Raw genomic sequence first — 27922 nt, 5'->3', positions numbered from 1 at the left:
CTGGGTTTGGTTCAACGGCACTTCAGTCTCCTTCATTATTTTTTCAGTCCCATGTTTTGTGCTTTCTGCTTTGCTCAGCCAATTCCCCAAATGGGCATCCAGCCTCTGTCTTCTCAGCTTGACCCAACGTCTCCTCTGTAAACTTAAGCAAACCAAGGAGACCAAAGTTTTCACATCTGCATTTTCAAAAACAAAAATGACGCTGTGACTTGCAGTTTCAACAGATAGCAACCTGAAAGTTAAATACAATAATCTGCATCAGGAAGATTAACGGGCTTTTTAAAAAAAATAATTTCCACTATTGAAAGAAAACTCCTCTGGGAACACCAGGCTCTTGTTGAACAATTCCTGTTGTATTCCTCAAAATGGTTTGAATCTTGATTTCAAGCAAAGTCATTTGGTGAGATTGTTGGTCCAGAACAAACCCTGCCCACACACTCCCTTGAATACCTGTAAAGTCCTAGCTCAGCTCTGCTCGATGCTAAAGCTATCAGAGATTTTCTGATGATATAACGGTTTTCAGATGATGATTCGTTGAGCACAAATAAACACTAATGCTTCCCTGAACAACACACCTCTATCTGAAAACCAACAAGAACCTTCCCGAGTGGTAAACATTCACCTTTTGTGCACCAAAGTCTGGTGAGCTTTTGATATGTTCAATTCTGTGCACAGTATAAGAATGGCCTGCAAACAGTGGACTTGGCGGAATGAGAAGTGAGATTGGACTGTGAATCAAGGAACTTTTCTGAACTTACACACACATTACACACACGTGCACTTAGAATTAGAAGGGGGGGGTAAGTTAGGTAAAGTAAGTTAGTAAAATGGTGATAAGTTAAAGAGTAATTCTGTTTTCATGTTTAAAGATAATTAAAATCAACTTTTATTTAAGCAACCATTTGTCTTGATGAATATCTATTGCTGCTGTGTTTTGGGATCCTCTGGTCTCGTAACAAAGCACCAAGCTTCAGAACAACCCGAATTCTTTAGGTTGTGATATTTGTTCATAATTGGGCCCCGGCATCTTTTGAAAGTTATTATTTGACTCTTCAATAATTTTTGGTAAATATCAACAAGACATAATATCATTTCACTGTTGTGTTTGTGTCGTTGGACAATTCCCTTTCCATTCAATCAGAATTAGAGTTTTGGGTGCCGTATTTGAGAAAAGATGTGCTGGTGTTGGAGAAGGTCAGAGATGATTTACTGGAATGATATCAGGAATGAAAGGGTTAGTGTATGAGGAGCAATTGTCGACTCTTCGACTGTACTAGTTGGAGTACAGAAGGATAAGGGGGTCCTCAGAGGCATTTCAAATAATGGAAGGCCTGGACAGAGTACATATGGCAAAGATGTTTCCCATGGTAGGGGATTCTAGGACAGGAGAGCATAATTTCAGGATAAAAGGGTGTCAATTTAAAACAAATGTGGAACAAATTATTTTGTCAGTGGATCGTGAATCTGTGGAATTGAGGTCATTGGACGTATTTCAGGCAGAGATTTACAGGTATTTGATTAGTCAAGGAATCAAGGGTAATGGGGAGAGAGCTGGGCAGTGGGGCTGAGTGCAAGAATAGTGGAATAGACTCAAAGGGCGTACTTCTACTCCTTTATCTTGTGATCTATATCCTGCTGGAGACCTAGACAACCTTCCTCTTGTTTTCCATTCTTAGAAAACAGTCTGCATCATGTGTTTATGTCATGTGAACCCATTTCCGATTGAATCGCATGCTACACGTGACCCACACTCCTCCAGGCTATTTGCTCTCATGTTATGCCATTTTAGCCAATTCAATAAGATAACTAAAGACAGCTGCGTTTCTCTCAATGCAAATTCTACATTGACAGGACTACATCTTCCTCATTTTGAAAATTAGTATCGAACAGCTCAAATGAGATTTCTTGCTTCTTTTTTTGAAAGGGAAAAAATTGCCATGGGTTAAATTTGAATCAAATAAAATAGGAGAGAGGAAAAGCAGAAGAATTTATATCCAAGTGGGAATTGAAATTAATGGTTGGTGATAAAGATAAACCATTGTTTAAACATTTGATTAATATATGGAATAAAATAAATTATGAAATTGGTGTAAGTGGATATACAAATCCTCATCTCTTTTTCGAAGGATCATCAATTTCTGAATAGCTGGTTTCGTAAGGGGATTATAAATGTTGAAGATTGTGATGAAAGGGGTAAAATAATGTCATTTGAGCAACTGAGAAATAAATATCGTATAACTCATTGCAATCTTTTTTGCTCTTTCCAACTAAGGAAATATTTGAAGGATAAGTTAGGACCAACCATGTTGTACTGAAATAGAAATTCCTTATAAAGAGGAATTGTTAAAATGTTTACTTCGATAATGTATTCTTTATTGCTAGTAGGAATTTTTAAATGAGGAGTTCATAAGTCTAGACAAATGTGGGAAATGGATTTGAATGTTGTAGTAATGTATGATATAAATTAGTTCAGTATAATTGTTTTTACATCAGTCATGTACCAGATGTCAGCAAGGATTTTATCTGAAAGCTACACCTATAATCAGGTGACTCACGCAGTTGGATATGAAAAGCACTGCAGGAAGCTGATTTGGCAATAGGGATCACGTGATCCAGGGGAGTTGTATTAATTCACTTCAACTCAGCAGTCTGGAATTATTGACCAGAGTTCCACACTACAGCAGTGAGGAAGGAATTTACAACTAGTTTTTCTTCTACAGTTACTTCTTACACTAGAGAAATTGATTAGAATAAAATCAGAATTATCAGATCAATGTTTTAAGTGTGGTGAAGATGTAGCAACTTTCTTGCATTCAACTTATCTTTGTCCTAATGTAAGATCTTTTTAGGGAGAATTATAAATTTTTTGAAACAAGCGACAGGAGATGTTTTTCCGCAAAATCAAACTTTATTTTTATTAGGAAATATTGAATGAACAAGGCCCAAATTAAAACTATTAATATATCAATTGAAATTTGTTAAATTAGCCTTAGTGGTGATGAGGAAATGTATTTCATTAGTTGGAAATCAGATATATTTTTAGGGATGCCAAGATGACATGCAAACATTCAAAGTTGTATTCTTCTGGAAAAAATTACATATAGCTTGAGAAATATATACTCTATGCTTTTCCAAATTTGGCACATTAATATTCAAATATTAGGCTTCAATTTGTAATAATGCCCTTTCCATCCCTCTAGACATGGGAGATTCTCCTCTAAGTTGTAAAATTTTAATTTAGATGTGTTAAATTTCCTCGGCACCGCGAACTCTAGGGAAGCGCAGGACTAGCGCAGGGCACCAGAAAACAAGAAGACCAAACCCCATCAACATCTTAGAAGCAGAGGATTCAATCCACAGGTCAGTGACAATGGAAGCAGACCAGTGAGGGGTTCTGCAGCTGAAGGACCCACACAGGTGACAGGCTGTTGGTGACTTGAGGAGAGGAACCCACGCAGGCTGTGGGCTTCTGGATAAAGCAGTCAAGGAACTCACACCAGGCCGTGGATTCTTTGAGACTGGTTGAAGACTGGCTAAAAGGGTGTCAGACCTGGGATATGAGTGGGTGCTGAAGGATTCCTAATCGTGTCAGAGGTTCAAAACTGGAGCTCGCATTACCAATGGCTTGGATTGGTCTGTGAGCACTGAAAGAGAATCCACAGACCCTCAATGACTTGACCCAGGATTCGGGATGGTGGGGGTGGGGGAGAATGACTCTCTTTTCCTTCCTTCTCTGGCTGCAAGAGGCATTTCAGCCAATTTCTGCCAATGGCGAATCTGTCTGTCTTTCAGCAAGAAAAAAGCAATTTTGTGTGATATGACACATTTTAAATACATGACAGTAAATTGTCTCCTGAAATAGAGAGAGAGGTTCAAGTTTCAAACTATTATAAACTCCACTCACCAGAGCTACCTGGATTATACCTCTTCCCACTTATTTTTTTGCAAGGACACCATTAATTTTATCACAACTCCTCTGCTGCATCTGTCCTGTGACAGATTATATATTTTACATTGTATATAGAGATGTTTTTGAAGGATAGATTGTATGAGTTGTATAGGTCACAAACAAATACAAACACTTTGCAAAACAGCTCTTACTTAAAATGCAAGAGCTTTGCCGAGAGTGAGTCATGCAGGCGCCAAGAGCCGCCGAGAGCCTTTGCAAAGACTGTCTAGCTAAATAATTTCAAAAGCAGGTGCAAAATGGAATATTGTTTTTAAAACAACATATTATTGGACTCAGAAGTTAACTGTTCTAAGAAGGTCATGTGCTTTTGCAAGCAGAGAGGAGACACCAAATAGGCTTTTTGCTAAAAGAGAGAGAGATGGCAAGCTGGCATCTTGTTGAAACCCCATTTTGAAGACGGTTTGTGAGTTCTCAGTTCAGCCTGTTGAAAAACCTTGTTCTACATACAAGAGAAAATGGCTGGCTAGAAATGGTGTTTCACCTGAAATAAGTGAAACAAAAGGAACTCAATGGTGACCTGCAGAGGAGGTTATCATTTGGAAAACTCTGATGGTGAAAGTTTCTTTGGCAAGACACCAAAGTGGCTGATCAAAGGGAATCAGTTTTTGTGTGTCCAATGAGCAAGAAATCCCTCTCTGAAACCAACAAGAGCCTTCGTGGAGGGTAAACATTTACTTTTAAGCACCAGAGCTTGGTGAAAAGTCATAAATGTTGAATTCTGTGCACAGTATAAGAATTGATAGATACCGGTGAACTTGTAAGAGTGTCAAAGAACTTTATACACATTAAATACACCTGTGCTTAGAATTATAAAGGGTTAATGTTAGGCAGTTACATTAATAGTGATAGTTTAAAGTTTGATCCTGTTTTTTTGTTTCAAGGAAATTAAAAAGACATTTGTTGAAGTATCCGTTTGTCTTGGTGATTTTCTATTGCTGCTAGGTTTTGGGGTCCTCTGGGCCTGTAACAACCCCAAGTTTAGGTCTTCATACCTGGATACCCAAAATGTCTTATTTCTTCAATAATTGCCGATTCCCCCATACAGTCATTGATAAAGCTTGCAACCATATCTCCAATTATCTTTCTGCCTTTACCCCATCTCCTTTCCGACAAAACACGGACAGAATCCCGCAGATTTCTCACTTACCACCCATCAGCTGCCACATCTGACACGTTATCCTTGGACACTTCCAACTTCAGCACCATCCTCTAACCTGCTACATCTAACCCGCTCCACTCATATCCTTTTTTCATAGGTGCACGTCTTTCTGTGACTCCCTCGAAGGCACTTCCCTCTCCACCCACCACCACCTGATGCACTCCCCATTGGAACTGCAGAAATTGCCAAACTTGTCCCTACATCTCCTCTCACCTCCATCCAAGGCCACAATCAGGCCTTCCAGGTGAGGCAGTGTTTCACATGCATCCAATCCAACCTAATCTAATACATTTGGTAGACTCAGTTGACCTCAATATCAGCAAGACCAAATACAGACTGGGTGGCCATTTTGCTAAATACATGTGCTCCGTGGATCTAAACTTGAGCTTCCTGTGACCTACCATATCAATTCTCGAACCCTTCCAGCAACATGTCTGTTGGCCCCATCCTTCGCCAGGATGAGGGCAAACAATCTTAAAGAAAACACATTATATTCCTCCTGGGCAGCCTTAAACTCTATAGCATGAACACGAATGTTTCTAATTTAAGCAGCCACTCACCTCTGTCTGATTTCACTGTTTCCATCTCTTGATCTACTGCCCATTTGAATATAATTACTCCTTTAAGGCAGAAGACTTGACAGTGGTGTTTTCCCCATATAGCTTACATAGATACATAGAAGATAGGAGCAGGAGTGGGTCATTCGACCCTTCGAGCCCGCTCCGCCATTCAAAGAGATCATGGCTGATCTTAAAGTGCAGTACCCCGTCCCCGCCTTCTCTCCGTAACCCCTAATTCCCTTATACTGAAGAAATATATCTAATTCCCTCTTAAATATATTCAATGAACCTGCCTCTACTGCCCTCTGTGGCAATGAATTCCACAGATTCACCACCCTCTTGGTAAATAAATTCCTCCTCATCTCAGTCATAAATGGTTTGCCTATTATCCTCGAACCATGGCCCCGGGTTCTGGACTCCCCCACCATTTGAAACATCCCTTCCGCATCCATTCTGTCCAGTTCTGCCAGAATTTTATATGTCTCTATGAGATCCCCTCTCAATCTTCTCAACTCCAGCGAGTTCAATCCCAATTTGCGCAATCTTTCCTCATAAGTCATTCCTGCCATTCCAGGTATCAGCCTGGTGAATCGCCTCTGCACTCCCTCCATTGCAAGAACATTCTTCCTCAGATAAGGTGACCAAAACTGCACACAATACTCCAGGTGTTGTCTCACCAAGGCTCTGTACAGCTGCAGTGAGATATCCTTATTCCTATACTCAAACCCTCTTGATATGAAGGCCAACATACCATTTGCCTTTTTAACCGCCTGCTGTACCTGCATGCTCACCTTCAGTGACTGGTGCTCAAGAACCCCCTAGGTCTCTCTGCACTTCCCCATCTCCCAATCTATTGCCATTCAAATAGTAATCTGCCCTCTGGTTTGTATTACCAAAGTGGATAACCTCACATTTATCCACATTGTAGTGCATTTGCCATGTATCTGCCCAGTCCCCCGATTTATCCAAATCACACTGGAGCTTCCTGACCCCCTCTTCAGTGCACACTAGCTTAGTGTCGTCTGCAAATTTGGAGATATTACATCCAATCCCCTCATCTAGATCATTAAAGTAAATTGTGAACAGTTGGGGTCCCAATACAGATCCCTGTGGCACCCCACTGGTCACCGCCTGCCACTCAGAAAACGAGCCATTTATCCCAACTCTCTGTCTTCTATCTGCCAGCCAGTTCTCAATCCACATCAATACCTTGCCCCTAATCCCATGAGCCTTGATTTTGCATGCCAGACATTTATGTGGGACCTTATCGAAGGCCTTTTGGAAGTCCAGGTACACCACATCCACTGGCTCTCCCCCATCTATATTACCTGTCACCATCTCAAAGAATTCCAATAGATTTGTCAAGCACGATTTTCCTTTTGTAAATCCATGTTGACTCTGTCCGATCCCTTCTCTGCTAGTCATAGGCTCTGCTATTACATCCTTAATAATGGATTCCATCATTTTGCCCACTACTGATGTAAGCCTCACCGGCCTATAATTCCCTGCTTTTTCTCTACCCCCCTTTTTAAATAGTGGGGTAACATTAGCTACCCTCCAATCCATGGGCACTGATCCTGAGTCTATTGAGTTCTGGAAAATAATTCAGAATGTCCACTTCCTTAAGTACACTAGGATGTAGATTATCAGGCCCTTGGGATTTATCGGCGTTCAATCCCTTCAATTTCCCCAAGACCATGTCCTTAGAGATACTGATTTCTTTCACCTCCTCCCTTACATTAGTCTCTATGTTTCCCAACATCCTTGGGAGGTTATTTGTATCCTCTCTTGTGAAAACAGAACTAAAGTAAGAATTTAATTGGTCTGCCATTTCCTTACACCCTATTATATATTCCCCTGATTCTGACCGCAAGGGACTGTGAGAGATGAGAAAAACTGACATTGCAATATGAACATGAAGAAATGAAGAAAATAAAATTGATACATAAGTAAATGAATGAAGCCAGTGCAAACAACATGAGACATGGATATTAGAAGGCAGGAAGCTGACACTGTCTGAGTAAGATAAGAATCTCCTCCACCAGCAAGTTCACTGAATGAAGGAGAGAAGGACAGACAACTGAGAATAGAAGTAGAGTTAGTCTGAACGAGATAAGGGTCGCCAAGCCCCAGATAGAATTAGCAAGGCTTGCATAAATAATTAGAAGACCTTAGTCAGTATTAGCAAGTTATACATCTATAATTAGTAAGCCATACAACAGATTTTTCAAGTATGCATATTTAACTAGTAAACCCTAGACAAGATTAACGAACCCTGCAGATGAAGGGACTGAAGCCCTGAGAGTCGGGAAGGTGTGAATGGGGACAAGGGCTAGGATGTGAATAAGGACAATGGGAATAATGGCATAAGAAGACACCGACAGGATACCCCCTGGTCCTCCAAGTCTACTGAAACTGCACGTAGGCAGGAAGGATTGCCTCTGCCAAACCCATCCAGGGGGCAGAAGAATGTAAGGGGGAGGGTATTCTGATACTGAAATTTACTGTATAAAGGTTGGGTGAGCCCCAGTGTATGTGTGTATTCCCAGGGTAAGGGGAAGCACCCAACTTTGCATTGTTGTTGTAATAAATGTTCTTTGTTCTCAATATTTGTCTCGAGCAATTTCTTTAAAGGTACTTCTATTTCTAACAAATGGGGTCTTGTCCGGGATCACACTCCCTCCACTGACAGAGTGCCCGACGACGAGAGTAGGTGCATCCCAGCTGATTCAGCTGGACTCACGGACGACGGGTGGCTGGTCAGTGGAAGAAGCGAGTGATATCCAAGAAGAGGCATTGAGAACAAACAATGGAAGAACGTTAAGGAAGCGCGCTAGAGCCTTGCTACTGGAACCCGGTAAGAGGAATTTTACTTGCCTATCAGTATGGGAAATATGGGTAGCAAGGAAGAGAGTCCTGGTAAAGGATGTGAGGATCAGATAACTACACACAGCCCGCTTGGGTTGATGTTATCTGACTGGGGCACGGGAAGGACCCGTGGAAAGGACAAACTGACCATGGTCAGGTATTGTTGTAGGGACTGGGTTAAATACCCGATAAAAGGGAGCTCCGTGTACTGGCCAAAACTCGGATCCGAGGATGACTGGATGTGTCAAGCTTTGAACATCTGGCTCTATCAAAACCAGGGAGAGAACCTAGAGAGCAAGGAATATGCAGCCTGCTGGCTTAGGGGATCGTGTGATCAATTGATTTTGAAAGAAAAAGAGTACAGGGACAAGAGAGATGAGGAACCTTTTGTCCCTGAACCACAAGGATGGGATGTGCTACATTCCCTCCCTCCACCTTATGTTCCTCCTATGCCGGCTCCTATCTTTCCTCCCCCTCCTATAACCTACCCTTCTGCACCTTCCCCACCTCCCCCACCACTAGGGAAGAGAGAAGAGAGCAGGAGTGGTATGATGACTCGCTCACAATGCACTCGATTACCACCCCCGTTGACAGGAGAGAGAGGAAACTTTAATTCAGAACAGTGTGAGACTCTTCAGGAAGAAAGGGCAGAGCCCCCCAATCCATCTCCCAGGGGGCAGGAACCCAGACCTAATAAGCCAGAAACCAACTGGATGCGAACCCTGCGGGAAGTTCCCGTAGGAGAGGGTCTCGGTTTCGTAAATGTGCCCCTGACCAGTACTGAAGTGCGTAACTTTAAGAAAGAACTCACCTCCCTGATAGAAGATTCCCAGGGATGTGCCGAACAGTTAGACCAATTTTTTGGACCAAATCTATATACTTGGGAGGAGTTAACATCTATCTTTAGGACCCTGTTTACTTTGGATGAGCGTGGAATGATCCGCCAGGCAGGGATTAAAGTCTGGGATAGGGATCACCAAGGGGGACTAGATGCGGTACCAGGAGAAACTAAATTCCCCTTGGCAAGACCTAATTGGGATAAAAATACCAATTACGGTCGGGTATTGATGGAAGAGTATAGGGTTAATTTGATAAGAGGAATCAAGGAATCTGTCCCAAAGGGACAGAATTTCAAGAAAGCCTTTGAGGTTTCCCAAGGTCCCGACGAGACCCCCTCCGCATTTCTGAATAGATTGCGCACGGCAATACAGCAATATGGGGGTCTCGACATAGAATCCCCAGCAGGGCAACAATTGGTACAAACTGGTTTTGTTACCAACTCAGCCCCAGACATTAGAAGAAAATTACAAAAAACAGAAAATTGGCATGAGCAAGGAATTACCCAGCTACTACATATTGCACAGAAAGCATTTGTCCAGAGGTCTGAAGATAAGCAAATAGGGAAGGCAAAAACATTAATCCAAGCAGTAAGAGAGGTAGTAGATGAGCGACATAAAAAGGATAGGGACTGTGTGCCAGCTCCTGTATGCGGTGAGGGAAGCCACGGGTGGGGAAGTGCGGACCCCAGTGGATGGAGGAGTAGAGGAGGATTCCGGGGACGAAGACCCTTCCCGGGGCACCTTAGAAACCCAGGTAGAGATTGGGGAAACGGGAACATTTGTCTGTTTCCATTGTAAAAAGGAAGGACACTTTAAAAAGGATTGCCCACTGCGAGCCAGGGACACACGATCCTATGCCCTGATGGAAGCAGATTATGAATAGGGGGGTCACGGTTCTCAGTCAATACACACTGTGGGGCTGCACGGAGAACCATTAGTTAATTTATGCATAGGACCCCACAGTGACAACATGATATTTTTAGTTGATTCTGGAGCAGCCCGATCTAGTATTTTACACCAACCAAAGGGGGTTAAAATAGAAGGGACAATGATAGTTTCGGGGGTGGGAGGAAGAGACTTCACAGTCCCTGTATTAAGAGAGGTCAGAATCCATATGGGAAATAAGGTAATAGTAGAGGATCTTCTACTACTTCCCCAGGCTGGAGTATGCTTATTAGGACGAGACTTACAGCACCAATTGGCTATCGGTACCAGACCACTAGAATCAGGCATTGGGGTTCAATTTTATATTTTAAGCGAGGAAGATCGAGAACTTATCAATCCAAGAGTATGGTCAGAAAAAGGCAATAGAGGAGTTTTAGACATTCCTCCCCTCCAAGTTACTTTAAAAGACTCGCAACAAACAATTAGAAGAAAACAGTACCCAATTCCTATGGCTGGCCGCAAAGGTCTGCAGCCCGTAATTGACCAGCTGCTTAAGGATGGTATACTCGAACCTCGTATGTCACCCTTTAATACCCCGATTTTACCTGTCCAGAAACCAGACGGTACCTATCGATTAGTACAGGACTTAAGGGAGTTGAACAAAATCATTCTCACCCGTCACCCTGTTGTACCTAATCCCTATACGATCATGAGTAGAATCGATCCCCATAGTAAATGGTTTAGTGTGATTGACCTCAAAGATGCTTTCTGGACCTGTCCGTTAGCAACAGAAAGCAGAGACATGTTTGCCTTTGAATGGGAAAACCCTTTTACTGGACGTAAAAATCATTACCGATGGACTGTTCTTCCTCAGGGCTTTACAGAATCTCCAAATTTATTCGGTCAGGTCCTGGAACAGATACTAGATGAGGCTCCTCGGAGAGACAATTGTCAGCTAATACAATACGTAGATGACTTGTTAATTATTGGAAGAACATACGAATTGGCTAAAGAATTTACTGTTGCACTTTTAAATTTTTTAGAAAAAAAAGGTCTCAGGGTGAGCGAATCCAAATTACAATTTGTTCAATCAGAAGTTAAATACTTAGGTCATCTGGTAAGTCAGGGAACTAGGAAAATAAGTTCAGAGAGGATACGTGGTATTCTGCAGATTCCCCCTCCCAAAAATGCCAAGGAACTTAGGAAATTCCTTGGCTTAGTGGGATTCTGTAGAATCTGGATGGAAAATTATTCTAGCCTTGTCAAATTTCTTTACGATAAACTCACGATTATAGAAACCAAAGCTCTAGTCTGGACAGACGATGAGATTAAAGATTTTGACTTCGTTAAACATAGCCTTACGCGTGCCCCAGTCTTGGCACTACCCGACTTAAATAAGCCTTTTGATTTATATACTAATGCCAAAGGAGGTGTAGCCACCGGAGTATTAACCCAGGACAGGGCAGGCTATAGACAACCAGTGGCTTTTCTATCAAAGATTTTAGACCCCATTTGTTGTGGCTGGCCAGAATGTGTACAAGCCATCGCAGCCACTGCTGTTTTAGTTGAGGAAGGACGGAAAATTACTTTCGGCGCCCCTATGATAGTTCACACCCCTCACACAGTCCGCAATATTCTCTTACAACGTGCTGGGAGATGGCTCACGGACCCTAGAATTTTAAAATATGAAACTATCCTAATGGATAGGGATGATTTGACCTTGCTCACGACTAAAACCCTTAACCCAGCAGCGTTCCTCGTTGCTCCAAAATTGGACAATTCCACAAATGAATTAGAACATGAGTTCTTAGAAGTCATAGATCTACAAACCAAAATTAGGGAAGATCTAACTGATGTCCCTTTAAAAGAAGGTGAAAGGTGGTTTATTGACGGCACTTCACGATGCTTTGCAGGAACTCGCTATAGTGGGTACAGTGTAGTGGATGGGAAGCAAGGACTAGTGATTGAAGCCGGTCGCCTCCCTGGTCATTGGTCAGCGCAATCCTGTGAATTATACACCCTATGTAGAGCACTCCACGGCTTAGAGAACAAAATAGAGACTATCTACACTGACTCTAAGTACGCTTTTGGTGTAGTCCACACCTTTGGGAAGATCTGGAAAGAACGGGGAATGATAACTGGTAAAGGACAGAAGTTAGCCCATGAACACGTAATTGTCCAATCCCTAGATGCTCTGACGCTCCCGACTGAAATAGCCGTAGTACATGTCCGAGGATATCAAAGTGGTGACAGTCCTGAAGCTCAGGGCAACAGACAGGCTGATGCAGCTGCCAAACAGGCTGCACTTGCGGAAACTATTCACATCCACCTATTACTGCCCACACCACTAGAGATTAAAAAAACCCCCATCTTTTCACGGGAAGAGGAGGTCTCAATGAAAGATCAGGGATTTCGCCAAACAGCCGACAGGTTGTGGTGGACGGCAGATGGACGTCAAGTCCTTAACAAAGCATTAGCCCGCCAAGTGGTAGATCAGCTACACCAACAGACACATTGGGGAACTCAGGCGCTTGTTGATGCCTTTCAACGATCCTTACACTGCTCCGGTATATATACAATAGCTAAACTTACTACTCGCAGCTGTCCGATCTGTCAGAGAATCAAAAAGAAATCTTTGTGCCCTGTACTGCCTGGCGGTCGCGACATAGCAGTTCGCCCGTTTCAACGCATACAAGTTGATTTCACAGAACTTCCTAAAATTGGTATTTACAAATACCTTCTAGTCATGGGTGATCATTTTACACGATGGGTTGAAGCTTTCCCCACCCCGAATGATCGAGCTATCACTGTAATCGGAATACTTATTGAATCTGTGATTCCAAGATATGGTCTGATTCAAACCATTGATTCAGACCGAGGAACACATTTTACCTCTCAGGTTCTCCAGGGTGTCTGCAAGAAACTGGGAATAGACTGGCAACTACATACCCCATGGCATCCCCAAAGTTCAGGTCGAGTTGAAAGAATGAATCAAACTTTGAAAAATCAACTTACTCGACTTCATGAAGAGACTGGCCTCTCCTGGATTAAATCTTTACCATTAGCCCTGCTTAGAATTCGCACAGCCCCTCGTAAAGACCTTGCAGTCTCACCATACGAAATGATGTTTGGACTTCCATTTATGGGATTCCACACTGATACCCCTATCCCTGAGGCTAATGATCAATACATTTCAAAATTTCTACAGGATCTTTCTACTTCTATACATGTCCTGAAACAGAAGGGATTATTAGCCCAAACTCCACCCCTGGAATTTCCTATCCATTCTATTAAACCTGGTGCTTGGGTTTATGTCAAAGCATGGCAAGATAACCAACTGAAACCTGCCTGGGATGGTCCCTACTGTGCACTTTTGATTTCAGACGCTGCCGTGCGAACAAGAGAAAAAGGCTGGACCCACATCCAATGGATTAAACCAGCTACCGAACCACAGGATCAAGACAGTCAAACTCAACCCTCCACCTGGCGTGCAGTGCCTCATCCTTCTGACCTGAAACTTACACTACGCCGTGAGAAAGTGCCGTAATGTTGTTTTTATTCTTTATTGTATTGTTTAATTGTTGCTTCTCCATTTCTGGGACATCACTTAATTACTCACAATGTATTAAGTCCTCCTGGAATAGGGGCAGCAGAGGTCACAATTTTTTTCCTTTAGAGTTTAGACAAGGTGTAGATTTAGTTTTTAGCCATAGTAAGATATGTTTTAATAAGTGATTCCAATACGGACCAGGGGACCAGAACAGCTGTAGAGACAATCACTTAACTTCCCACATAGATATTAAAGGTATGAGTTCTAAAGCGTTATGACACAGACACACTGAATGTCAGTAACCAATGCACCTGTCAGAGAGAGAGAGAGAAGACTTTTGCTAATGTACACAGACAGGCTTCGACTCACAACTTCAATTCTACTCAGACTGTTACACACATTTCTAATCGTAATGCACAATCCTCCCCAGACTGGTCTTTTCTCAAACATCCTTTGGGTTCCGCCGGCATTTACAATCCTTACTACTGCATCGTTAAGGGAAGTTCCAGTTATAAAAGGCAACAGCGGCTACAGATCGCTAACGCTCCTTGCCATCTGAAACATCTAATCAGACTCCATGCAGCCTTGGGCATTATCATCCAACACAACACAATGGCCCTGAGGTTACGGGCTGAAGATAAACAACGTTTACCAGACACACTTCAACAACACCGCCTGCCTCTCGATTACAGCTTCGCTGCTGAACGCAGCACTTGTGAAAGACTCCTTAAAGACACTACTCACAACGGGCAGGCGGTTAAGAACACTTCTTCAGGACGTCAAAAAACTTCCCATGCCCAGGGACAGACTTTGCAACCTCGGTCTCTGCGGGATGGACTGGACTTTTCACCGGTTACTGGAACCTGATACTCGCAACCCTTTTAACAGCTGGACTCATTACTCTCACCATCTTACTGCTTCCCTACATACAGACTGGTACACATCGTTTAACTCATCAACCCTTTCGTCAGAACACTTACACCCAAAGGATGTACGCTTCCCAACATCTTTCTGAGGACATGGAAACTGCTATCCGTTTATTGACCAGCTGGGAAAACCGACAAGTTCCACTTTACCGCATCAGTAATACTGATCTAAAAGAAAACGGAGGATTGTGAGAGACCAGTAACACTGAGGTCAGTAACACTGATCATTGCGTGAGATCAGTATTACTGATCTAAAAGAAAAGTGAGGATTGTGAGAGATGATAAAAACTGACATTGCACTATGAACATGAAGAAATGAAGAAAATAAAATTGATACATAAGTAAATGAATGAAGCCAGTGCAAACAACATGAGACATGGATAACAGAAGGCAGGAAGCTGACACTGTCTGAGTAAGATAAGAATCTCCTACACCAGCAAGTTCACTGAATGAAGGAGAGAAGGACAGACAATTGAGAATAGAAGTAGAGTTAGTCTGAACGAGATAAGGGTCGCCAAGCCCCAGATAGAATTAGCAAGGCTTGCATAAATAATTAGAAGACCTTAGACAGTATTAGCAAGTTATACATATATAATTAGTAAGCCATACAACAGATTTTTCAAGTATGCATATTTAACTCGTAAACCCTAGACAAGATTAACGAACCCTGCAGATGAAGGGACTGTAGCCCTGAGAGTCGGGAAGGTGTGAACGGGGACAAGGGCTAGGATGTGAATAAAGACAATGGGAATAATGGCATAAGAAGACACCGACAGGATACCCCCTGGTCCTCCAAGTATACTGAAACTGCATGTAGGCAGGAAGGATTGCCTCTGCCAAACCCATCCAGTGGGCAGAAGAATGTAAGGGGGAGGGTATTCTGATACTGAAATTTACTGTATAAAAGTTGGGTGAGCCCCAGTGTATGTGTGTATTCCCAGGGTAAGGGGAAGCACCCAACTTTGCATTGTTGTTGTAATAAATGTTCTTTGTTCTCAATATTTGTCTCTCGAGCAATTTCTTTAAAGGTACTTCTATTTCTAACAGGACCTACTCTGGATTTCACCAATCTTTTCCTCTTGACATATCTATAAAAGCTTTTGCAGTTGGTTTTTATATTTGCTGCAAGCTTACTCTCGTAATTTATTTTTACCCTCTTGATTAATCCCTTTCTCCTCCTTTGCTGCATCTTGAACTGTTCCCAGTCTTCGGATTTGGTACTTTTTTCGCCAATTGATATTCTCTCTCTTTGGACCTAATGCTGTCTCTAATATCCCTTGTTATACACGATTGAGTCACCTTTTTTGGTTTATTTTTATGCCAAACTGGTATAAACGATTTCTGCAATTCTTCCATTAGATCTGTGAATGCTTTCCATTGTCTATCCACCGTCAACCCCCCACCCCCCGATAAACACCACCCAATCAATCTTACTCAACTCCCATCACATACCATCATAATTCCCTTTATTTAAATTCAGGACTTTAGTCTCGGTTTTAATTTCTTCACTCTCCATGTCGAGTGAGAATTCGATCATATTGTGATCGCTCCTACCCAAAGGACCTCGTACAACAAGATTGCTGATTAGCCCCTATTCATTGCATAATACCCAGTCTAAAATGGCCTGCTCCCAAGCTGGTTCCTCGACATATTGGTCTAGATAACCGTCCCGTAAACATTCAAGGAACTCCTCCTCCTCAGTATTTTTACAGATTTTGCTAGTCCAATCAATATGTAAATTAAAGTCTCTGACAGCTGTTCCCTTATCTAATTTCTCTTTTTATGCCTTCCCTCACCTCTACATTACTATTTGGAGGCCTATATACCACCCCCACTAACGTTTTCCGCCCCTTGCTATTCCTCAGTTCTACCCATATAGATTCGGTATCTTCCGAGTTAATATCCTTTCTGTCAATCGTGTCGGTCCCTTCTCTCACCATCAGTGCTACCCCACCCCCTTTTCTTTCTTGCCAATCCCTCCTAAATATCGTATACCCCGGGATGTTAAGTTTCCAGGCTTGCCCACCTTGCAGCCATGTTTCTGTAATCCCAATCAAATCGTATTTGTTTGTCTCAATGTCCACAGCCAATTCATCTACCTTGTTCCGAATGCTTGCATTAAGATATAAAGCCTTCAAATGTGCTTTTTTTACCTTCCCTGCTCTTTCTGATTTTTTTACTTTCGCTGCCCAACCTAACTTTTCCTATTTTATCTTTCCTGTCCTTTGCCCTATCATACAGGTTCCCATCCCCCTGCCAAATTAGTTTAAACCGCATCCGACAGCTGTACCAAACCTAGCTGCCAATATATTGACCCATTTTGGGTCTAGGTGTAACCCATCGTTCTTGTAAAGGTCATGACTTCCCCAAAAGAGATCCCAATGATCCAAGAAGCCAAAACCCTGTCTTTTACACCAGCCCCTCAGCCACACATTCATTTGTCTTAACCTTCCATTTTTGTCCTCAGTTGCACTTGGCACAGGTAGCAATCCAGAGATCACCACCCTGGCGGTCCTTTTTCTTAACTTCTGTCCCAGCTCGCTGTAATCCCTTTTTAGTACCTCCTCCCTCTTTTTATCTATGTCATTGGTACCCAATGAGGCATGTACCAAGACATCAGGCTGCTCAGTCTCCTTTCAGAATACTCTGGACCCGATTTGAGATATTCCCGTACCCTTGCACCAGGGAGGCAGCACGCCATGCGGGTATACCTATCTGGCTCACAGAATCTCTTGTCTGTACCTCTGACAATGGAGTCCCCAATGACCACTGCATTCCTCCTCACCTTTTATCACCTTGATCCTGAATGTTGAATGTGTATGTTCATGTAATTTCCCCGTCTCTGTCGGTTTCTCCCTCCTAATTAGAAGTGTAGAGGCTTGCCTAACATATCAACCCTGTTGTCCTGTTTCCATCCCCGAAATAAATGTGTGCTTTGTACCTCCGCTTTGGTCTGGTTCTTAATCTGTGGGACCCACACGAATGTGACAACAATGGAGGAGGGGAAGCAAAGTATGTCAAAATGTGTTATTGCCTATGAACAGAGGCAATAGAATATTAAATTTATGTTATGACAGAGTATAAGATATTTTGAAGACGCTACATGGAAGAAATTCTTCAAACAATTAAACACAAATACGGAGAGGCAAGTGGGACCTTCTTCTGTTTTCTCCCGCTTAGATCGTTCTTAAGAGAAAGATAGGGACCAACATTGACTCCACCTAAAATTAGTGAAATGGAACAAAGAGTTGGATGGGAAATACACCCAAAGTTATCAATGAAATGTACGATGCTCTCCAGAGAGAAAATGCAAAACCAGGGTAGCAGAGGTCAGGAGAAAGATGGGAGTCGGGCTTGGATGTGACGATTTCAGAAAGAAGCTGTTCAGAGTGGTGTGAAGATTGAAATATACAAATTCAAGAAGAAATAGGGTCAGGATTGTGTCAAGAGTGTTACAAGTATGATTAATGCCAGATATAAAAATAAAAATCTCCACATCAATTCTGCTATACTACATATAAATTAAATGGACTTATCTCCAATTATTCCGAGAAATGTTTTCAATGTAATCAGGTGATTGAGACTTTTCTTTCCATTCGGTTTGGACCTGTGTAAAAGTGGAAGGATTTCAGTCTATTATTAGGACAAATTATGAAGATTAAAATACAAAAGGATGTGAGAATATTTGTGCTTGGTCAGAGATATGAAGCAGATACAAAACTGAAGTTGAATAAATATCAAAAACATTTTCTGAGTCCAGCCATAACAGCAGTGAAGAAATGTGCAGCATGAACGTGGAGAGCAGAGAGTTGTGTAACGAGAGATGGGACATTGAAATGAAAACTGTGTCACCATGTAACCATATAACCATTTACAGAGCAGAAACAGGCCATGTCGGCCTTTTGAGACCGCACCGGTTCACTAGAACAACTCCATTAGCTCAATCCTCCCGATTTCCGCCAATATCCCTCCAACCCCCTCACCTCCATTTACACATCCAACCTTCTCTTAAATGACAGAAGGGATCCTGCCGCAACTATCTCATTCGGAAGATCATTCCATTCTGCCTCCACTCTCTGAGTGAAGAAGCATCCTCTAAAATTTCTCCAGAAGTTTTGCCTCCTTACCATTAACTCATGGCCTCTTGTTCCAACCTTCCCTTCCCTCACGGGAAAGTGTCTGTCCATGTCTCGTCTATCTATTCCTTTCATAATTTTAAATAGCTATATTGTCCCCTCTCATTCGTCTACATCGCAATCAATAAAGTCCCAGTCTCCTTAATCTCTCCCTGTAATCCAGATGCTGTAAGCCAGGCAACATTCTTATAAATCTCTGCACCTTCTCCACCTTATCTATATTCTTCCTATAATTTGGAGACCAGAACGGAACACAATTCTCCAAACATGGCCTCACCAATGCCTTAAACAGCTGCACTCTAGCCTATGCTATGATTTATGAAGGCCAGCATGTCATATGCCTTCTTAACCACCCTGTCTACCTGGGAACCCACCTTCAGTGAACTCTGTACCATAACTCCAAGATCCCTCTGTTCCTCTTCATTCCTCTACCCCCTCCCCTTAACTGCATATGTTCTATTTGTATTTTTTTTTCCGGAATGCAGCACCTCACACTTGTCAACATTAAATTCCATCTGCCATCTTTTCCAAACAAACCAAATCCTTTATTCCAAGAAAATCTACCTCACTGTCCACCACTACCCCTATTTTCATATCGTCTGCATATTTGCTTACCTAGTTAACCACACCCTCCTCTAAATCATTAATATTAATGATAAACAACAAGGGACCCAGCATCGATCCCTGAGGCACTCCACTTGTCACAGGCTTCCAACATGACATATAGTTGTCCACCATGACTCTCTGCTGTCTATCTCCCAGCCACTTCTGAACCCATTCCACTATCTATTATTCCCTAATGACTGAACCTTCCTAAATAACCCTACATGCAGAACCTTATCAAAAGCCTTACTAAAATTCAAATAGATCTCATCAACCACCCGACCTTCATCCACTTTTCTTGTCAACTCTTCAAAAAAAATCAACAAGATTCATCAAACATGACTTTCCTTTCACAAACCCATGCTGGGTGCCCCTGATCTATCCCTGCCTATCCAGATATTTGTACATACTATCTCGAAGTATACCATCCATAATCTTCCCCACTCGGAAGTCAAACTTACTGGCCGATAATTACTTGGACTCCACCTACTGCCTTATTTGAACAACAGAGCTACATTTGCAACCCTCCAATCCCGCGGCACCACACCCTCCTCCAGTGATCTTTCAAAAATTGCTGTCAGTGCCCCCGCTATTTGTTCTCTGACCTCCCTTAAAGTCCTGGGAAAAATCCCATCAGGACCAGGAGACTTATCCACTTGAATTGACCCAAGAAACTGCAAACCTCTCACTTTACTAAACCTTATCCTTTCCATAACTAACCCCTTTGCCTCTCTTATCTTGTATTGCCCAATGTCCGTTTCCCTCGTGAATACAGACGAGAAAAAATTGTTCAATATTTCTCCATCTCATACGGTTCCTGAAATAGTTCACTGGTCCCATCATCCAGTCGACCTATTCTGTGTTGAACCCTCCTTTAACTGTTCACATATCTGAAAAAACCCTGAGGATTCTCCTTCGCCTTATTAGCTATGGACACTTCATCCCTTCTTTTTGCCTTTCTAATTTCCCTCTTCAAGTTCTTAAGAGTATGTCAAAATGATCACTGGATCCACAGTTCTCCCTAACGCTCTCCTCTGTCACCTGTCCCATTACATTCCCAAACAACAGATCGAACGCTGCTCCCACTCTAGTTGGCGTCTCAACATATTGCTGCAAAAAGCAATCCTGAACACAATGCATAAATACTAAGCCATCCTGCCCTTTTACTGACTGCATTTCCCAATCAATATTTGGAAAATTGAAATCCCCAACCAACACCACCCTATTTCAACTGCATATCCCACCTATTTCCTTGCACATTTGCTCTCCTCGTTCCCTTTCCCCATTTAGAGGCTTATAATATACCCCATAATAATAACCTCACCCTTCTTATTTTTCAGCTATACCCACACTGCCTCTCTTGACGAGCCCTGCAGTCTATCTTGCCTCAGCACTGCTGTAATATCCTCCCTGACATGTAATGCCCACCTCCCCCTCTTAATCCACCAACTCTGTCACATCTGAAGCAGCAAAATCGTGGAACATTCAACTGCCAGTCACAACCTTCTTTCAACCATGTCTTGCTAATGGCCACACATCATAATGCCACATGTCAATCCACATTAATTCTCGCATTAAAATAAATACAACTCAGGGATCTCCAACATCCTACCTTCTGCATATCCTCCTATCTACCATTCTCACAATTTTCATTGCAGTATCTGTTTACTACTTCCTGCTTTTCCTCCCTCAAATTATTTTCCTTATCCTACTAACCCTGACCCTACTGTCCTGCCTAACCTGAAACCCTGTTCCTAACCATATCAGTTTAAACCCCTCCTGACAGCCCTAGCAAATGCTCCCACCAGGAGTCTGGTCCCTCTGAGATTAAGATGTCACCCATCATTATGGTATAGGTCCCAGCTTCCCCAAAAAAGGTCCCAGTTGTCCAAGAATTGAAACCCAGTCTCTGACTCCACCCCTTGAGCCACATGTTTAACCTCCACCTAATCCTAGGTGCTCGCTGGAAGTGCTAGCAGCCTGATGTTACTCTCGGAATAAATGAAACAGGAAGGACCACAGTGCTAGCCTGAAAGAAAGAAGTTATCATCTGGAGAACCCTGATGGGCCAAGTTTTATCAGCGAGACATTGTGGTGACTAATGGTGGTAGCTCAGTTGTGAAAATCCTGGAACAACAAATCTCTCTCTGCAAACCCTACAGAACTTTCCTGAGTTGCAAAGCCTGATGAACTTTATACATGTTCAATTCCATGCACAGTATTAGAATTGCCTACAACCAATGAACTTAGAAGAATGAGAAGTGAGATTGAACTGTGAACCAAATAACTTTTCTTAAATTTACACACACATCATACACGTGCACTTAGACTTAGAAGGGGATTAAGGTTAGTTAAGTTAATAGAGATAAGTTAAAGTTTGATTCTGTTTTCATGTTTAAAGATAATTAAAAACAACTTATCTTTATATAACTACTCGTCCTGGTGAATGTCTATTGCTGCTGGGTTTTGGGGTCCTTTAGGCTCATAACACCATAGTCTGGCAACGTACATGGACCTCCTTCCAACTCCATCCATTTTGGATCCCCACATGAAGAGGGAAACTGCTCTGGTAATAGCCAGGGCAGAGGTGTGTGGGATGGGCCACGCCTGCATCACACGCAGCAGTACCGAGAGCACCTTGCACCTGATGACCAGGTTCTTCCCCATTACTGAGAGGGAATGTCATTCCCACAGACCCAGTTTCTGGTGGACTTTTACAATCGGCTCTGACCATTTTTTTGTTGCATGCCTCGGCCTCTTCAAGCCAGTTCCCCGACACCTTCAGGTAGTCAGATCTGACTGTGAAGAGGACAGCGGACTAATTTATCAAAGTGCATTCCTCGCTTTTGTTCCAGTTTACCCTGAAACATAGATTTGTATACTTCCTGGTCCAGCCACTTCCAGACTTGTGTACAACTCAGCCGGTCTCCCAGAACTGGGGGGTCTCTGTGCTGCTCCCTGTCTCCTGGAGCTGGGGGTCTCAGCACTGTCCCCATCTTGCAGATCTGGGGGTCTCTACACTGCTCCCTGTCTCCTGATATTGTTGTTTTATTCTCCACCAGTCCCACAGCACAACCCTGACCCCTGGACGGAATGTAGAGGTACAGAGGGATCAGTGAAAATATGGGTAGTTTTGCCAGGAATGGGGTCCATCCAGGAGCCTGATAACAGCAGGGAACCAGTGGAAGGGGATGGAGGGCATTCGATGGTGCACAAGCAGGACACTGCTGAGGGTGCAGATTCCCTCGGGCTCTCGAGGGGAGAAGGCGCTGGTTATTCCAATGGTTTAGGTGATCAAGGGTCGACATATCAGGTGCCTAGAACTGTCATGAGGATACTAAGGGCTGGTAGAGGTAGGTAAGGAAGGGGCAGTTGTGTACCGACGAGGGATTGATGAGTGAGAGGCCACATGGATGGGACTTCGAGACAAGGGGCCTCTGATTGTCCAGGGATGGGGCCTGTAAATAGACCCGCAGACATCCAGCACACAGCATCTTTGACCCACTACCATCAGGAAGGAGATATGGAGGAACAAAATCAGGCTGCCAGACAGGGAAATAACTTCTTCCAACAGGCCGTGAGATTGACAATGCAATGCGAGTTGAATGGGTCCGTGGAATGAAAAGGATGAGAGGGATATGGACTGTTTGCAAGCAGCTTGGCCATCAGAAAAGAAGGGCCAAAAGGATGGTTTCGGAGTTGTCAATCTGGACCACACTTTTGAGTTGAATCCTTAAATAATTCATGACAGGCAGGACTATCATTTTAGATGGAGATTTTAGATTGACACATGCAGCCCGGGAACAGGCCCTTTCAGCCTCTGAGCCACAACCACTCAATTACACCAATGACCTACAACCCCCGGTACGTTTTAAATTGGGGAAGGACCAGGAGCAACTGGTGGAAATGCACGCAGACACAGGAAGAATGTACAACTCCCCAGAGACAGTGTCAAATTTGAACCCGGCTCGCTGGCCCCTTATCAGCGTTTTTCTAACCGCAGCACTAACCTCGCCACTCTCAATGATTCCCATGGTTCTTCCTCCTTCTTTCCATTAGCTGTGATTGCTTCCAATTCCAGTGCCCTTGTTTCCCTGAGACTTTGACCCCAGCCCAGTGACTCTGTCCCTAATGCCTCTCCCTGGCCAGATGATCACCAGTCTCTTCTGGCACTCACCCAAATTTTCTTACCCAATTCCATCACCTACAACCCCCTCGTCATGGCCCACCCACTCGCCCACAGGGCCAAGGGTAGCAAAGTGGGGGCAGGTCCAGCCTGTAGTCACAAAGCTTGTCAAAGGACAAGTGAGAGCAGGAGTCCTGGGGCAAGAGGTGAAGGGCAGTGTGTACTTTAGCAGCCAGCTACACAGGGTCACAGCCTCCAGGGTGGGGGGAGAGAGAGAACTGGCTCAGATGGGACAGATGTCCCGGTGCCAAGGGTCAGGGAATTCCCCAGCTCGGTGAAGGTCTGGGACACTGCCACTGGCAAGGAGACTGGACCACTGCCCTCCCCACATCTCCACCATCTGGGGGTCCCAGGAGCAGCTCAGGTTCCAAGGCCTGTCAGTGGGGGAAGGGGGAGGTTCGGGAATTGGGGTGGGGTAGTTCTGAATGGTGATCGAGAGGATCGGACCAGTGGGAGGACAGACATGACAGACATGAGGGCTGGGGCTTCAGGACAGATCCCGTGGGGAGGCTGGAGTTTTGGGGACCAGCCGGTGGGGGACAATGGCTTTGGAAATAGACCTAGTGGGGGTCAGGGTCTTTGGGGAGAGACCAGTGGGTTTGTGGGAGGACCTGTTGGGCAAAAGAATTAGTGACAGACCAAGTTGGGAATGGCATTGGGGATGGACTCAGCAGGAGATGGGATGTTGATGGACCCGGCGGGGATGCGTTTGGGAATGGATCCGGTGGGGGATGGTATTGGGATGGATCAGGTGGGGGACGGTATTGGGGTTGGACCCAGTGGGGGACAAGATTGGGGATGGACCCAGCGGGAGGTGAGATTGGGGATGGACTCGGAGGGAGACGGGATTTTGGATGGACCCGGCGTGCACAGAATTGGGGATGGACCCGGCGGGGGACGGTATTGGGGACAGATTCAGCGGGGGACGGTTTTGGGGTTGGACCCAGCAGAGGACGGGATTGTGGATGGACCCGGAAGGGGATGATATTGAGGATGGACCTGGCGGGGTCAGTTTTGGAGATAGAAATGCTGGGGGATGGACCCGGCAGGGGACTGCCCATTGACTCCATCTTCAATGCCTCACACCGGCCGGATGATCACCGTTCTCTTTCCCAGGTCTCACCCAAACTTTCTTACCCCAATTCCACCACCTACAAACCTTTGTCATGTCCCACCCATTCACCCACAGGGCCAAGGGTAACTAGGAGGGGGAAGCTCCTGGCTGTGGGCACACAGCTCGTTGAACGACAAGTGGGAGCAGGAGTCCTGGGGAAGAGGTGAAGGGCAGTGTGTACTGTAGCAGCTAGCTGAACTGGGCCACATTCTCCAGGATGGTGGGGGGAGAGAGAGAGAGAGAGGACTGGCTCAGATGGGATAGATATCTGTGTGCCAAGGGTCAGGGGATTCCCCAGCTTTGTGAAGGTATGGGGCACTGCCCTTCCCACATCTTCACTGTCTAGGGGTCCTAGGAACAGCTCAGATACCAAGGCCTGTGGGTGGGGGAATGGGAAGTTTAAAGAACTTTGGTGGGGTAGTTGTGATGGGTAATCGATTGGAGAGGGTCCCAGTGATGGAACTGGTCTGGTGGGAGGACAGACCTGATGTTGGGCCTTTGGATACAGGTGAATTGGTGTGGGGGACGGGGACAGGGACTTTCGGCTGGGCATGTTGTGGGACAGGGGCTTGTTGAAAGCCCTGGTGGGAGACAGGAGCTCTGGAGACGGTCCAAGCAATGGGTGGAGCATTGGGGATGTGCTCAGTGGGGAATAGGGGCTTTGTTGACAGGCCTGACAGTATTTTGGGGATGATCTCAGCAGGGGGAGGGGTATGGGGACAGGCCTGGTGGGAGATGAGGGCTTTGGGGAAGGGCCAGGTGGCTGACAGGGGACAGTATTAGGGAAGGACCCAGAGGAATAAACCACCCCTGGAGCTCTGGTTCACCTCGGGTCACTCACCTTGGCCCACGGACGTGCTTTGATCTGCGGGAAGCTGAATTCGTTGCAGTTTGGGTTCATCTCCCGGATCTGCTCCCTGGTTGAGGTCCACAACACCTGTTGGGACAGAAACCACCTTCACTACTGGCTCGGGGTGGGGGGAGCAGGAGGGTGACAAGGGGAGGGAATTCAGTGTATGGGTACCAGGTCATGGACATGGGACGAGCCCTAGAACTGGGGTGGTGGTGAAGGCTGAAACCTTAGGGGCATTTAAGAGGCTCTGAGTCACGTGGATGAAAGAAAAATGGAGGGTTTTGAGGGAGGAAGGGGTTAGTTATTTTTATTTTGGTATGAATACATCGGTCGGCACAACATCGCGGGCTGAAGTGCTTGTACTGTGCTCTCATGTTCTATGTTAAACGTGTCCTGTCAGTCTTTCAGCAAGCGGATATGTCGGGGAGGGACCGCTGCCGACTGGCACATTCCAGGCTGCAGGGGTACATGCTGAGGGATGCACGGAGGCTTGGCGTAGCCAACACGAAGGCACTATGGGGATGGATCATAATCCTTCCATAACCGTGCACTGAGAGGCTGAGAGCAAGGGGAACTCCTCCAACAGCAGAGGGGGGCAGTAACCACACGGTATGAAAGTGGTGGCAATGAAGGTAAACAGAGACATATGCAGCAATGTGTAGTGAAGGGAATATCTGGATACAACAGGAGGAGGAGAAAAGACTTGGAATGGTCTTCCTCTTTGGAAATAATTTGTAAATAAAGTCAAGTTTGTGGGGTTCGTCCCAAGTGAAATCCCGCACAGTGGGAAGCAATGAGCAATGGCGAGAACACCCACCAATCCGAGGCTGGCTTTGCCGTCTCGAAAGACCTGTCATCAGTAGCGGGAGAGTATATAAGCAGAGCTGCCAGTTCAACGAACCAGTCTTCGACTTCGACTTCACGGGTGTGTATCATTCATTCCACACATCATGGTGAGTGTGCTGGATATCGGTGCAAAGGAAGAGACTTTCACCATTGACCACCTCAAACCAGCACATCTGGACATTAGCAAATTCAGCCCCCACGACCCAGATATAGGCGACCGAAAGCAGCGAACAGCGCTGGTTCTAGGGAGGTGGGGCATCATGCTAACTGGGATGCCACCCTGTACACAAGATAGCCGACGAATGTGGCAACTGTTCAGAGTCCACGGGGACCAACAACTTTCATACCAGGGGACAACGCACACGGCAGTAATCAACAAAGAAGGGAACACCGAACAATTGGAGGCCGGCATGGATGTGACATCACTCCAGTCAACAGCAGCAGGGAGAGAATAGAAGCAGAGCTGCGAGTGTAATAAAGGAGTCTTTGACTTTGAATTTTTGGGCGTGTGTCCGCCTTTCCACCCATCACAGTAGCGCGCATGCTCAAATTTCACATCGAATGGTCTTGCTCATCTTACATCGGGAGTCACGTGTACAGTTTCCTTACCTGAAGCATGAGAAGTGCACAAAGATCGTCAGATTTGTTTCTGGGGTGTTTTAAGCAGGTGATAGAAGGAAAGTTTGAATGTGGATCTCTTGGTCGTTGGTAAAAAGGGAGATGACCTTACAACATTATGAGAGGACACAGCAGCACGGATCGAGAGAGGATAATGCAAAGGAGCCGAACACCAAGTGTCACAATTTCCCAATAACCGATCAGCTGCTTAGACTTTAAGAAATGTCTTCAATGAAAATGTAATATCCTTGGAATTCTCTCCGCTTTTGAAGGTGCATTTGAAATTGGGATCCGTGGACTTGTGATGAGTTTATTGCCGTACCCACTCATAGAGGGATCATATGCATTGAACTTAGATGTAGATACTTTGAAAAAAGTAGCAAACATTAAATTGGATGCGGTAATAAATATGAAGGAAAGATTGAGAATAAATAGTCTCCCTTGCAGTTGGGGTACAATGTATTGCTTGAGATCAGAGGAATCCTGGAGCCAGGACAAAGTGATCCTGTGTTTCCCAAGGATTTGATTGTTGTTGGATTAGTAAAAAGTGGAAGGGCCGAAGGGTCTTCTGATCCTTCGACTGCTTGATTTGTCTTCTGATGCTCATTGGGTTCACCTGTGTATTCGCTCGCTCGCTCGCTGATTGGTTGCTTCATTTACGCGAGGCAACGGGTTGATTCGGTGAGGCCGCTATTTGATTGGACGCTGAAGTCGGGTTGGATTGATGAGCGGGTTCGCGGGTTGATTGGCTCTTGCTGTGAGGAGGCGGGACATTTGCAGCAGCGTCGTCTGCTTGGGGTCCGTCGTGT

The 27922-nt window shown here is 44.5% G+C and overlaps 1 long non-coding RNA gene across 1 annotated transcript; it reads right to left on the bottom strand.

Moving 5' to 3' along the window:
• LOC138745221 (uncharacterized) lies at positions 1–27466 on the bottom strand. The gene is made up of 3 exons (XR_011346098.1): positions 27105–27466; positions 25638–25733; positions 1–142 (listed from the first exon to the last, which is right to left on the bottom strand). It is a non-coding gene; the product is annotated as an uncharacterized lncRNA (long non-coding RNA).
• Between the last annotated feature and the right edge of the window lie 456 nt (positions 27467–27922).

This window comes from Narcine bancroftii, chromosome 11 (assembly GCF_036971445.1).
Source record: "Narcine bancroftii isolate sNarBan1 chromosome 11, sNarBan1.hap1, whole genome shotgun sequence".
Classification (NCBI taxonomy): domain Eukaryota; kingdom Metazoa; phylum Chordata; class Chondrichthyes; order Torpediniformes; family Narcinidae; genus Narcine; species Narcine bancroftii.
This window is presented reverse-complemented; position numbering and strand designations above follow the sequence as displayed.